Consider the following 14,782-nt stretch of genomic DNA (forward strand, 5'->3'; position numbering starts at 1 on the left):
TAGAATAATTTTTAGTAACATATGCATGATGGCAAGTTTTACAGTGATTAGTGCCGCATCTGAAAAACCCCTCACAATTAAGCCAGGTATAGAGATGTCCAGTAAAATTAAATAGGCTTGGTGCCAATATGTTTCTTAAGGTTTTGGCTTTCTTGGCCACAACACAGCAGCCTGACTTAAGGATTTTAGAAACAATAGTGTCCTCGTACATTATGGGTAAGTATCTGTGAATTAGTGTTCTAAATTGATAAAACTGGCGGCTATATTAGAGCGAAAGAACCAATTTGATATTTGTTGATGTTTTACTATTATGTCTAGAATTATTAAGATCGTTGCGATTTTTTTTTGTGCACAATGGTTGTGGCTCTATTTAAGATCCACTATGGATAGCCCCCTTTCCTTAATTTTATATTAGAATCCAGCAACTCATCATCAAGTTTATTGATTGATTTATTTACTGCAATTAAGCTTGATTCTGGTAACTCCCCAACGGGGAAGGCCTTGATGGTGTTTTGGATGGCTACTAGATGCATATAAGATGGTATTACCAGATAATGGTTTAGAATAAGTGAACATTACAATCTCTTCGTTCAAACCCTCAAATCTAAGATCCAAAGAGGAAATGCAAGTAGGATGAAAATTAAATGTGAATGAAAGATTATAGTGATTATCATTAATGTGATCTATATATTTAGGTATGGCAGATATATCGCCTCTCCAGATAAAGAGCAGATAATCGATATATCTGCCATACCAGAAAAGGTTGGCAAGAAAAAGATTTGTGGAAACATATAAATGGTTTAATTCCCAATTACCAAATTGGCGAGGAAAGGTGAATACTTTGCGCCCATAGAAAGGCCTCTGCATTTGCAAAAATAAATTTCGATCAAAAGTAAAAAATTTGTGTGGATCATCAAAAAATGAGGGATAGATAATTTATAGGAACATAAATCAGTGGTATTGACACTATATTGAGATAAATTAAACTTCAAAGCATTAATAGCAACATCATATGGTATACAAGTATATAAAGATATGTCACAACTTAGCCATGCATAATTGGGCACCAAGATAAACGTGACAATTGTACCAATATATCTCGAGAGTCCTTGAGAAAGCCAGAGGATTTCTGGCCAAATGTTTGCATTATTGAGTCCTGCCATTCCCTGAGATGTTCAGTGACAGACCCAATATCAGAGACGATGGGTCTCATTGGAGAAGGATTTGTGACTATGAATTTTGGGGAGATCATGTAATATATGCAATGTCGGATGTTCCACAGTAAGATATTTCCTCTGTTTCTCTATGTGAACCCACAAAGAGAAACCTTCATCAGTGATATGGTGTGTCTTTTTCAACATAGGACATAGGATTAGAAGGTAGTTTAATTGACTTGGTAATATCCAAAAGCATTGTTAAAATCTCTGCCTTGCATATTTCAGCACCCATAATAACAACAATGCCACCTTTGTCCAACATTTTTATAACAATATCATGTACAGCTTTTACTTAATTTAGAGCTGTACATTCTTGAAGAATGGTTGGAACTTTTAGAGTTTAATATAACAGATGTTTGTACATTTTTTAACTCACGTTCAACCACCTTTTGGAAGCGATCCATATAATCAGATCTGGACTGGGTCAGATAGAAATACAGATCACATGTTTAAAAAAAAAGCTTGGTTAATGGAAGGCAGTTCAGAGAAAAAATTGGTCTGTAGATTGAAGAGTGACATTTGTTCCTGAAAATTGTGAAGACGATATTCATTTTCTGAATGAGAAGAATAAGTAGTAACCACATCAGTAGAATCTTCAGAAAAAAGTGACTCTTGATGGTTAAATTTCTTTTGAACCTATTAATGTCAAAAAGAGTATTAAAAGGTCAAAGGTTCTATCAGGTACAAAACTAAGACCATGAGCAAGGACATGAATTTGATAAGGAGTTAGAGATCGTTTGGAGAGATTGAGAACATTGGTTTATTGCTTCTGGTTTAAACTGCTTTCTTGCGACAGGTAATCACACCTTGGATGTTTTCAGTGTTTGCGTTTGCCACATTTTTTGTGTGATAAATGTCATTGTAATTGTAGGAATAATCATGACTGGAAATGGAAGAATCAATTTGATTAATATTGCTGTCTGTAGATTCCGGATCAGAGGATCTAAAACTGACATGATGTTTTGGAGAGCGCTTCTTTTGCGGTAGAGTGCATAATAAAATGGATTTAGGTGTTCTCAGAGTTTTTTTCCACCTACCCCATTCATATACCTGTTTCATTTTATAATCATTATTATGCCATTGAAATTTGTTTCTTTTTCTAGTAGTAATGATTAGTGTGGAGCGATACCTTCCGATATCGGGAAATATCGGATCGGATTGGATTGGATTGGACCGATACCCAAAAAATATCGGATATCGCCGATCCGATACCGGAAACCAATGCAAGTCAATGGGGCACAAATATCGGAATGAAAATAAACCCTTTCTTTCCTCGTAGGTTAATTCTACATGAAGGAAAATAACTAAGAATAATGTAGAATGTATTGGGGGAGGTGGAGGAGACATTAAAGGCATAGAGGTTTAGCCCAATCAAATGGAATAGCAGGAATTAATATTTTTTTTAAGACGTTCGGAGTTACAAAAATATTGACTATGTTAAGCTTTTTTATGTTTTAAGATATTTATGTTTTACTGCTTCCATGCTCTTCACCTTCTTTTTTACTTCTCCCACATTTTCTCCTTCATCATCCTCAGCAGCAGCATCTTTTTCATCAACTTCTTCTTCACCTTATTCATCTTCTTCTTCTTCACATTCTTCCTATTATTCTTTTTTTTTACATTCTTCATATTCTTCTTAATCAACTATTCTTCTTCTTCATATTCTACTTCTTCATCTTCTTCATATTCTTCTTCTTCATCATATTCTTATTTGTGACAGGCATTCCTGTAGTTGTTATCTATAAAAGTTTGAAGATTACACCTTCCGTTCTGCCTGTCACGAAAGATTTACAACAGGATTTGTCCACGTTTAGTTTGGCCTGCAGTAGCAGGTCTTTTCCAGGGGCAGCACGAGGAGGAACGGACTCACCCCCATACACTGCTAAGTCTTCTTCTGCTTATAATTTAGATAATATCTTTTGCTCTGATTTTTAGTCTTATCCTTAATGTTCTTCTGCTTTTTGTTCTGAAGCTTCTTGTTCTTCTGCTTCTTGGTCTTCTGTCTCTTGTTCTTCTGTGTCTTGGTGGTTGTCTTCTTGTTCTTTGTCCTCTTGATCATCGTCTTCAGGGTCATCTTCTTGGTCTTCGTTGGGGTGGTCTTCAGGGTCGTCGTCTTCAGGGTCGTCGTCTTCGGGGTCCTCGTCTTCTTCGGGGTGGTCTTCAGGGTGGTCTTCGGGGTCCTCGTCTTCTTCGGGGTGGTCTTCAGGGTCGTCGTCTTCGGGGTCCTTGTCTTCTTCGGGGTGGTCTTCAGGGTCGTCGTCTTCAGGGTCGTCATCTTTGGGGTCCTCCTCTTCATTGGGGTGGTCTTCAGGCTTGTAGTCTTCAGGGTCGTCATCTTCGGGGTGGTCTTCAGGGTCGTTGTCTTCATGGTCGTCGTCTTCGGGGTTCTCGTCTTCTTCGGGATGGTCTTCAGGGTCGTCGTCTTCAGGGTCGTCGTCAGGGATATCCATAGTGATTACCAAAAACAATTTCAAAAAGCTTGAACTTAGAAATGTAGCAGAAGGTACAAGAAGGCTGAGGCACTGCCTGGAACCAGCTGACGGTACTGGAACCCGGATGGGTATCAGAAGGTACAAGAGCCAATGGAACTACCGAAGACCAGCTGATGGTACTGGAACCCGGATGGGTGGCAGAAGGTACAAGAGCTAATGGAACTACTGAGGACCAGCTGACGGTACTGGAACCCGGATGGGTAGCAGAGGGTACAAGAGCCAATGCAACTACCGAGGACCATCTGACGGTACTGGAACCCGGTTACTAAGCAGGAGGTACCTGTGCCAGAAAGCACTACCAAGGACCAGCAGACATTGGTGGAACTCGAATACCGAGAAAGAGGCACCTAAGCGAAAGGCACTGCCTGAAACCAGCTGACGGTACTGGAACCTGGATGGGTAGCAGAAGGTACAAGAGCCAATGGAACTACTGAGGACCAGCTAATGATACTGGATCTCAGATAGGCAGCATAAGGTACACATGAAAAAAAAGTTGCAAGGCCACGAGCCGGCCGGAGTTACTGAAACCCACAGTCCTACAGGGGGTGCTTGTCCTATTGGCACTATGGAACCAGCCTTCATTGCGAGATACTGCAGCCCACATAGGAGACACCTAAACTGCAGGCACCATAGAGTCGGCTAACCCGACAGCAACACGACAGGACAATGTATTGGAAGCGAAGTGACGTTGACACTACCCGAAAACAGCTGGGTGCTGGAACCAGGCTGGGCAGGAGGGAGTACCCGTGCCAAAGACACTGCCAAGAACCAGCTGGCGGTGCTGGAACCCAGGGTAAATACTGAAAACAGAGAGGAGCCAGAGGCTTAATTGTAGCAAGTTTAAAATACGTAGTAGTGTGAATGTGGACAGAGCAGGAGAAATTGCCGGACACACAGCAGGGGAACAGCTGACGTTACTGAACCCCAATAACACTGGAGCAAGTGTTGACTGTGCAGACACACTTCTGAGCAGCAACTGGTGGTGTTGGAGACCAGGGTAAATATTCAAAACAGAGAAGAGAAAGAGGCCTAATTGGAGCAAGTTTAAAATCAGTAGTAGTGTGAATGTGGACAAAGCAGGAGAAATTGCCGGACACACAGCAGGGGAACAGCTGACATTACTGAACCCCAATAACACTGGAGCAAGTATTGACTGTGCAGACGTCACTTCTGAGCAGCAACTGGTTGTGCTGGAGCCCAGGGTAAATACTTAAAACAGAGAGGAGCCAGAGGCCTAATTGGAGCAAGTTTAAAATCAGTAGTAGTGTGAATGTGGACAGAGCAGGAGAAATTGCCGGACACACAGCAGGGGAACAGCTGACGTTATTGAACACCAATAACACTGGAGCAAGTGTTGACTGTGCAGACGGCACTTCAGAGAAGCAACTGGCGGTGTTGGAGCCCAGGGTAAATACTCAAAACAGAGGGGAGCCAGAGGCCTAATTGGAGCAAGTTTAAAATCAGTAGTAGTGTGAATGTGGACAGAGCAGGAGAAATTGCCGGACACACAGCAGGGGAAAAGCTGACGTTACTGTACCCCAATAACACTGGAGAAAGTGTTGGCTGTGCAGATGGCACTTCTGAGCAGCAACTGGCGGTGTGGGAGCCAAGGGTAAATAATCAAAACAGAGAGGAGCCAGAGGCCTAATTGGAGCAAGTTTAAAATCTGTAGTAGTGTGAATGTGGACAAAGCAGGACAAAATGCCGGACACACAGCAGGGGAACAGCTGACGTTACTGAACCCCAATAACACTGGAGCAAGTGTTCACTGTGGAGACGGCACTTCTGAGCAGCAACTAACGGTGCTGAAGCCCAGGGTAAATACTCAAAACAGAGAGGAGCCAGAGGCCTAATTAGAGCAAGTTTAAAATCAGTAGTAGTGTGAATGTGGACAGAGCAGGAAAAATTGCCGGACACACAGCAGTGGAACAGCTGACGTTACTGAACCCTAATAACGCTGGAGCAAGTATTGACTGTGCCGACGGCACTTCTGAGCAGCAACTGGCGGTGTTGGAGCCCAGGGTAAATAATCAAAACAGAGAGGAGCCAGAGGCCAATTAGAGCAAGTTTAAAACGAGTAGTAGTGTGAATGTGGACAGAGCAGGAGAAATTGCCAGACTCACAGCAGGGGAACAGCTGACGTTACTGAACGCCAATAACACTGGAGCAAGTGTTGACTGTGCAAACGTCACTACTGAGCAGCAACTGGCGGTGTTGAAGCCCAGGTTAAACACTGAAAACAGAGAGGAGCCAGAGGCCTAATTGGAGCAAGTTTAAAATCAGTAGTAGTGTGAATGTGGACAGAGCAGGAGAAATTGCCAGACACACAGCAGGGGAACAGCTGACATTACTGAACCTCAATAACACTGGAGCAAGTGTTGACTGTGCAGACAGCACTTCAAAGCAGCAACTGGCGGTGTTGGAGCCCAGGGTAAATACTAAAAAACAGAAATGAGCCAGAGGCCTAATTGGAGCAAGTTTAAAATCAGTACTTGTGTGAATGTGGACAAAGCAGGAGAAATTGCCAGACACACAGCAGGGGAACAGCTGACGTTACTGAACCCCAATTACACTGGAGCAAGTGTTGACTGTGCAGACGTCACTTCTGTGCAACAACTGGCGGTGTTGGAGCCCATGTTAAATAATGAAAACAGAGAGGAGCCAGAGGCCTAATTGGAGCAAGTTTAAAATCAGTAGAAGTGTGAAAATGGACAGAGGAGGAGAAATTGCCGGACACACAGCAGGGGAACAGCTGACGTTACTGAACCCCAATAACACTGGAGAAAGTGTTGACTGTGCAGACGGCACTTCTGAGCAGCAACTGGCGGTGTTGGAGCCCAGGGTAAATACTAAAAAACAGAGAGGAGCCAGAGGCCTAATTGGAGCAAGTTTAAATTCAGTAGTAGTGTGAATGTGGACAGAGCAGGAGAAATTGCCAGACACACAGCAGGGGATCAGCTGACGTTAGTGAACCCCAATAACACTGGAGCAAGTGTTGACTGTGCAGACAGCACTTCTGAGCAGCAAATGGCGGTGTTAAAGCCCAGGTTAAACACTGAAAACAGAGAGGAGCCTGGGGCCTAATTGGAGCAAGTTTAAAATCAGTAGTAGTGTGAATGTGGACAGAGCAGGAGAAATTGCCAGACACACAGCAGGGGAACAGCTGACGTTACTGAACCCCAATAACACTGGAGCAAGTGTTGACTGTGCAGACAGCACTTCTGAGCAGCAACTGGTTGTGTTGGAGCCCAGGGTAAATACTCAAAACAGAGATGAGCCAGAGGCCTAATTGGAGCAAGTTTAAAATCAGTAGTAGTGTGAATGTGGACAGAGCAGGAAAAATTGCTGAACACACAGCAGGGGAACAGCTGACGTTACTGAACCCCAATAACACTGGAGCATATGTTGACTGTGCAGACGGCACTTCTGAGCAGCAACTGGCGGTGTTGGAGCCCAGGGATTACAGTTCAAGTGGTAGAAACATGAACACAACAGGAGACCAGCATACTGTTGACAACCAATTATTTAATCTGAAAGAGGACTGGCAAGTCATGCGAGATCCAGGCCTTGTTCATTTTCAGAAAAGTAAGCCAGTCAACGTTATCGGAGGATAGTCGGATGCGACGGTCTGTTAGTACACCACCTGCGGCACTAAAGACGTGTTCCGATAATACACTAGCAGCAGGGCAAGCCAGCACCTCCAATGCATACTGGCTAAGCTCTCGCCATGTATCCAGCTTAGAGACCCAAAACTTGAAGGGGTAAGAGCCGTCTGGGAGTACACTGAGAGGGCAAGACATGTAGTCTGTCACTATCTGACGGAAACGTTGCCTCCTGCTGACTGGAGCCGTCTGTGATAGTGTAGACATTTGTGGCGGGACCCAAAACTTTGCCACAATTTGGGCCATACTGGTCTTGCCTTGTGCTGAGGCTCTGCTTCTGCTCCCTCTTTGTGCAGAGCTTCCTCCACTGCCACGATGCAATGAGCTGCTTTTTAAAGCACTAGCAGCACTGTTCTCGGGTGAAATGGAGAACATGATGGAATGCACCAGTGCGTCTTGGTACTCCGGCATTTTACGCTCCCGGTTCAACGTTGTTATGAGGCTTTGTAAGTTGTCCCGTTAGCGAGGATCTAGGAGAGTGGACACCCAATAATCAGCCATGTTGAGAATGTGGGCGATGCGGCGGTCATTTCTCAGGCACTGCAGCATGAAATCAACCATGTGCTGCAGACTGCCAACTGGCCAAGAAACGCTGTCCCCTGCTTGAGGCGTGATCTCTGCCTGCTCTGCATCACCCCACTCTCGCTGTAGATACTGACTACTAGAGCATTGTGTACCTCCCTCCTCTGTATAGATGTCTTCCTCCTCCATTGACTCCTCCTCATCCTCCTCACAAAGTGTCCACTGCCTAGGCCTTTGTGAGGAACCACGTTGCACAGACTGTACAGAAGCAGATGGCATTTGTGACTCCTCTTCCTCCACCTCTTCCAAAACCTCCCTTAGTGCTTGCAGTGTTTTTTCAAGCAGGCAGATAAGGGGGATAGTCATGCTGACTAGGGCATCATCTGCACTCGCCATCATCATGGAATAATCGAAGGCACGCAAAACGTGGCAGATGTCCTTCATAGAGGCCCACTCAGTGGTGGTGAAGTGTGAACGGCGTGCACTGCGACTTGTTTGCGCCTGCTGCAGCTGGTATTCCATTACTGCTGCCTGCTGCTCACACAACCTCTCCAACATATGTAACGTTGAATTCCACCTGGTGGGTAGGTCACATATGATGCGATGTTCCGGAAGGCATAATCGGCACTGCAGAGCCTCAATGCGCGATCTTGTGATGCTGGAACGCCGCAAGTGAGCGCACTTTATGCGGACCTTGTGGAGCAGAGCATCAAGATCCCTATAGTCCCTCAAAAAACTCTGCACGACCAAGTTGAGCACATGTGCCAGACATGGGATGTGAGTGAGGTTGCCTAGGCCCAGAGCTGCCACCAAATTTCGGCCATTGTCACACACTACCATGCCTGGCTGGAGATTCGCTCTGCTGCTTGATGGCATTCCTGAGCTCCTGCGCTGTGTGGCTTCGATTCACCAAAGAAATTAATTTCAATACGGCCTGTTGACGTTGGGCCACGGCTGTGCTCATATCGATCGTAACAGGTAACCTCACGGGTCGATGTGGAGGTAGACCGTGACGGCTCCTGCAGCGCAGATTCAGAGGAACTGGAGTATGAGGAGGAGTCAATGTGTACAGACTGGATTCCTGCAATCGTTGGAGCAGAACACGCACAACGCCACTCTCAAGATCTGTACCCAGCTCCACAACATTTACCCAATGAGCAGTGAGGGAAAGGTATCGTCCCTGTCCATGCTTACTGGTCCACGCATCGGTGGTCAGGTGGACCTTGCTACTGACGGCGTTTTGTAGCGCATGTTTAATTTTTCCCTCCACATGATGTTGCAGGGCAGGGACGGCTTGCCTGCTGAAATAAAAGCGGCTGGGCACGTTGTATTGTGGGACTGACAATGCCATCAAGTTACGAAATGTGTCAGTCTCCACCAGCCTGAATGATAGCATTTCAAGGGACAGTAGTTTTGCAATGCCAGCATTCAGAGCCTGTGCTCAGGGGTGGTTTGCCGAGTATGGGCGCCTTTTCTCCCATGCCTGTGCTAACGATGGCTGTAGACTGGCCTGGGAGTGTGAGGATGACAGAGAACGTGGTGCTGTGGGTGGAATGACACTGTGTCTCTGTACAACAGTGCCAGAGGTTCTTCCATGGCGATCCTGTGAGGAGGCCGAACCAGCTGTGTGTGAACTGGAGGAAAAGGCTACAACATGAGCTGAAGAGGTGGTAGGTGGCTCTCTAGGTTGGCCTAGGTCTTCAGTGTGTTTTTGTAACTCCACCACGTGCTTGATTTGCACATATTTCCACATATTTGTGGTATTGAGGTTGCTGACACTTTTCCCTCTTTTCACTTTCTGATTACACAGCTTGCATTTGACAAAGCAAATGTCATCTGCAACTGTGTCAAAAAAGGACCAGGCACTGCAAGTCTTGGGAGCGCCCCTTTTGGGTTTTGGAAGATGCATGCTCCTAATGGGTGCTGAAGTGGAGGCTACAGGCAGCCAAGTCTGCCCCCTCCCTCTCCCACCTTTTTGGGCCATTCGGGGAATCTCTTCCTCAGAGCTGCTCCCACCACCTTCCTGTACCTCACGCCATGATAGGTCAAGGACCTCATCATCTACCCTACACTCTTCAAACAACTGCTTCTCCTGGGTAGTCTCGAGAGCACAGTACACACCAGAAACTGGCACCTGAGTCTCATCATCAGATGCGTACTGAGGTGTGCTGACCATAGGCACTGGCCCACCCGCCCCTTCAGATTCAGAGAGACAAAGTGTTTGCGCATCACTGCATACTACTTCTTCTTCTAATTCTAGAATTCTGCTTGGCTGGCTCCGTCTTTCCAAGCCAAGAGATTCAGAGAACAGAAGTAGAGATGGCTCCTGTCCAGGGCTCTCTGACTGCCTGGGCAATTTGGCAGGTGGTGAAGAGACAGATGGGTGCTCTTCAGTGCTCAGGACCTGAGAGGATCTGGAACTAATTGAAGCCGATGCTTTAGCTGCCATCCATCCGACAACGGCTTCAATTTGGTCCTCCCGCAGCAGTGGGGTAGAGCGAGCTCCTACAAAGCTGCGCATAAAGGACTGTTGCCTGGTAAAACTGGGGGATGCTGAGTCACTGGTGCCTGCAGCAGGCACAGAATCCCCACGTCCTCTCCCTGCAGAAACTCCACGCCCACGCCCATGCCCACGAGCCTTACTCCCTGCCTTCTTCATCTTGGTAGACTGATAAAGATCGGCAGAAAAGTACTAAGGGCTAAGTGTGCTTATTCCTGAACAGCTGCTAACAGGTATAAGAAGCACTAATTTTATAAAGTGATGACTAGACTTTAATATGAGCTAATGTGGCCTACACAACTGTAAAGTGGAGTGTTTGGTGAACTTTATTTACGTTTTTTTTTTCACAAAAAGACACTGGATGTGCCCAAAGATGTAAAACCGATAGTATCACAAACTTTTTGGAGCTATTATAATGCAGGAAGGTAACCTACAATGCAATGGATGAGGCTACAAAAAATAGGCTAATACTAATCTGGCTGGGGCTGCAGGGCACAAGGCTACAGAAAGGCTCCTGTATCTACTCCTATATAGTGTGTTTGGAAGCAATCTAGCTGGATACGGATGGAACCACACTAATAGGAGAAATCAAGAAAAATGAGCAATCAAAAAAGGACAATGTATGAGGCAGTGACGCACGCTGAGCAGACTACAACTGGACTTGGCTGCCGAACACACTACAGCATCAGCTGCACTCACACACAGAGACCTCGCAGACAGCCGTGAACAGTGCAGAGACTTGTGCACTAGCGCTGCATGGCAAAAGAAAGCTTATAAAGTAGCCTTGGTAAAGCACAATAAAGCAAATCGGTAGGTAAAAATGTCCCTCAGAACAGCAGCGTTCTATCCCTAACTGAATTCACAGCAGAGTGAACCCAAAATGGCGGCGGCGGCTATTATAGTGCATCATGACATCATTTTAGCAGCCAATCACAGCCATGCCATTAGTTAACATGCATAACATGCATAACAGGATGTGCCCACACTTCTTAGGATCCTCATTGGCTGAATAAAATGAAACTGGCTCATTGCATTATGGGAACTTCCGATTCCGGTATTCGATATTCAGAAAGTATCGGAACTCAGTATCGGAACTCCGATACAGCGAATATCGGTCGATACCCGATATTTCAGTATCGGAATGCTCAACACTAGTAATGATATATCTTCCATTTTGTATACAGATGATTGAATGCGCTGCAAAGAGGTGTCATAGTCTGAGATACAGTCATAGCTGAAAGTGTTGGGACCCTTGAAATTGTTCCATAAATTGAAGTATTTCTCCCAGAAAATTATTACAATTACATGTTTTGCTATACACATGTTTATTTCCTTTGTGTGTATTGGAGCAACACAAAAAAACTGAAAAAAAAAAGCAAATTGGACATAATTTCACACAAAACCCCCAAAGTGGGCCAGAGAAAATTGTTGGCACCCTATACTACATAATATAATATATACTGTACTATATAATATTTGGTTGCACACCCTTTGGAATAAATAAATGGCAACTATCAACAAGCTTCTTACACCTCTCAACTGGAATTTTGGACCACTCTTATTTTGCAAACTACTCAGGTTGCTCATATTTGTAGAGTGCCTTATCGAAAACAGCAATTTTAAGATCTCTCCACAGGTATTAAATGGGATTTAGATCCGGACTCATTGCTGGCCACTTCAGAGCTCTCCAGCTCTTCGATTCCATCCATTTTGGGTCCATCTTGAAGTATGTTTGAGGTCATTGTCCTGCTGGCAGACCCATAACTTATTATGAAAACCTATTTTTATAACACTGGACACTACATTGTGACCCAAAATCCTTTGGTAATCTTCAGATGTCATGATGCCTTGCACACAGTCAAGGGACCTAGTGCCAGAGGCAGCAAAACAACCCCAAAACATATTTGAACCTCCACCATATTTGACTGTAGATACTGTGTTCTTTTCTTTGTAGGCCTTATCTAATTTTTGATAAACAGTAGAATGATGTGCTTTAGCAAAAAACTCTATCTTGGTCTCATCTGTCCACAAGACACTTTCCCAGAAAGATTTTGGCTTACTCATGTACATTTTGTCAAAAAGCAGTCTAGTTTTCTTATGTGTCCCTGTGTCAGCAGTGGGGTCCTTCTGGGTCTCCTGCTGAGAAGACACGGGAGTCTCCCGTGGGTGTAATACTACACAGACAACACAAGGTGAGGGTAAAACAGTGTGGCAATACTTTATTGAACCACCAAACAGACAATGAACATATAGAACAGTCCCAGCAAATACCCAAGATGGTGAAAATTACACAGTCTCACCCTTCCGCTGGCCAGCCAGGAATAGACAAGCTGCAAATTTGAGGCTTCCAGGGCCAACTACCACAACCAGTGGCCACCTGCTTTTGGCAGGCACCAACAGAGAGGAGGGATTGGCAAGCTTAGGAAGATGACAGTCCATTAAGGTGCATGGCCAAGAGATCCGAAAATCTCAACCTGGCTTCTCCGAACATATACATGGAACCAGGTGACCTGTGGATCCCAGCCTGGCTTTCTCTGAACATATCCGTGGGTTCAAGGTGACCTCATTGTCCCAACCCGGTTTTCCCAAGTGCATCCATATGTTCTGTGATAGTCAATGGAGCAGATCCGTATTCCTCAAGCCAGGGCAGTGGTTCCTTAGGCTGGCATCCTTTAGAATCAAAATCTTTGTCCCTCTAAGGGAACCATGTCTCTCTCCTCTAGGTGTCTCTCCTGGCTGAGATTTTGTAAAGGTTTTTCTCATCATCCCCAGGGCAGGGGGAAAGGAGGCTGGGCTCATGTCTCATTGTTTGAGCATTTAATCAATTTGCATAGTTTGTCTGTAGATGAACAAACTAGCTGGCCTGGTTCAATATGAAATTAGCAGATTAGCAAACATCATTGTTCCATGACCCTCAGTCCATGTCACCAGAGATAACAGACAATAGGTTGCAGTAAATATCAACTCAAGGGTCAGCATTCAGGTTTATACAAATAATAGTCTGTCCTTCTTGACCAACCAAAGAAAATCACATAAATTCAAAAGTCAACATAAACATAATAGAGTATTTCTCATAGCCTACTAAATTTAGACATCTGAATAATTAAGATTTATTGCTGTGTTGTCACACCTGCCATAGCCTTTCATTTCATTCAAATGTTGATGGATAGTTAGCGCTGACACTGATGTACCTTGAGCCTGCAGGACAGCTTGATCTTCTTTGGAACTTGATTGGGACTGCTTATCTACCCTCTAGATTGTCCTGAGTTGCAACCCTTCTTCAGAGAAATTAGCTACAGTGCCATGGGTTGTAAACATCTTGATTGTGTTGCGGAACAAGGACAAAGGAACAGCAAGATCTCTGAAGATGGACTTATGTAATGCTGCTGCCGGCGCCCTTGCATGGTGTCTGTGATGAATGGCACAGGAGAGATCACGCAGAATCCCACCACTGCCACCACATGGGAAGGATCCCCACTGCGCCTCCCGCCTCATGTTGCTATTATGTCAGCCGGACCACGTGATACAGACCCGCACTTTGCAGCAACTTGACATTCCACATCCCCTCTGGGACAGATCAGTTTGGTAAAGTTCTACACAGATACGCCCTGTCCTCACGGGTTCAGGAAGGTAATGGGAGTGAGAAGAGGTGGCCCACTCAGACGAGGCACCACACTCGCTCGCACCACTGACAGGCTGAGAGGCCCCTCTCACTGATCCCAGTGAAACAGAATCTTTTCAGCCCGGTAGAGCTGCCACCAGTTCCTGTTAGACATAAGCCCCGGTCCGTAACGGGAATTATATCGGGCCAGAAACCAGCCCCAGAAGCATGTGAGTTGAACTGAACAATGGACGTGTGGATTCATGGATCGAGATAAAAGAGCAGCCCAAGGTTAAATTATATATTTAATCGCCTTAAGGGCACACTAGGCAATACACTATATAAATAAGGGTTGTACATAGATAATGGTCAGAGATGCGAACACAATAGTAGTGGTACTAAAGTATGCAGATATTAAGAGTCAATTACCAGTCAGATGAAAGGCCTGTTTTGCATGGAAGGGGCTGCCACATGGGAGACTTGTGGTTCCCTCTGTTGTGTGACTTCTCCCACACAATGTGTCATCGCGGCCTCCCAGAGAAAAAGCAATAGGCCAAGGGCTGCAGGGGCTTTTTAACTCCTCTGGATCACCCTCCCTTCTGCCCCCCTGGGCTGGACTCCATTCTCCACCCCTTGCTTCTAGTAGCTAGAAACTCCAGAAACTAAAATGGGGCATAACTTTTTAATGGACAGTCCTACAGAGCCGTTTCTGGTGTCATCAGATCCAGCCGGGCCCCTGCTATGCATGGAGACTAAATACAGTGGCCCATTAGATTTCTGAATGGCTG

This window comes from Phyllobates terribilis, unplaced genomic scaffold (assembly GCF_046119375.1).
Source record: "Phyllobates terribilis strain yellow unplaced genomic scaffold, ASM4611937v1 Scaffold_1__5_contigs__length_1240528914, whole genome shotgun sequence".
NCBI classification, from domain to species: Eukaryota; Metazoa; Chordata; class Amphibia; order Anura; family Dendrobatidae; genus Phyllobates; species Phyllobates terribilis.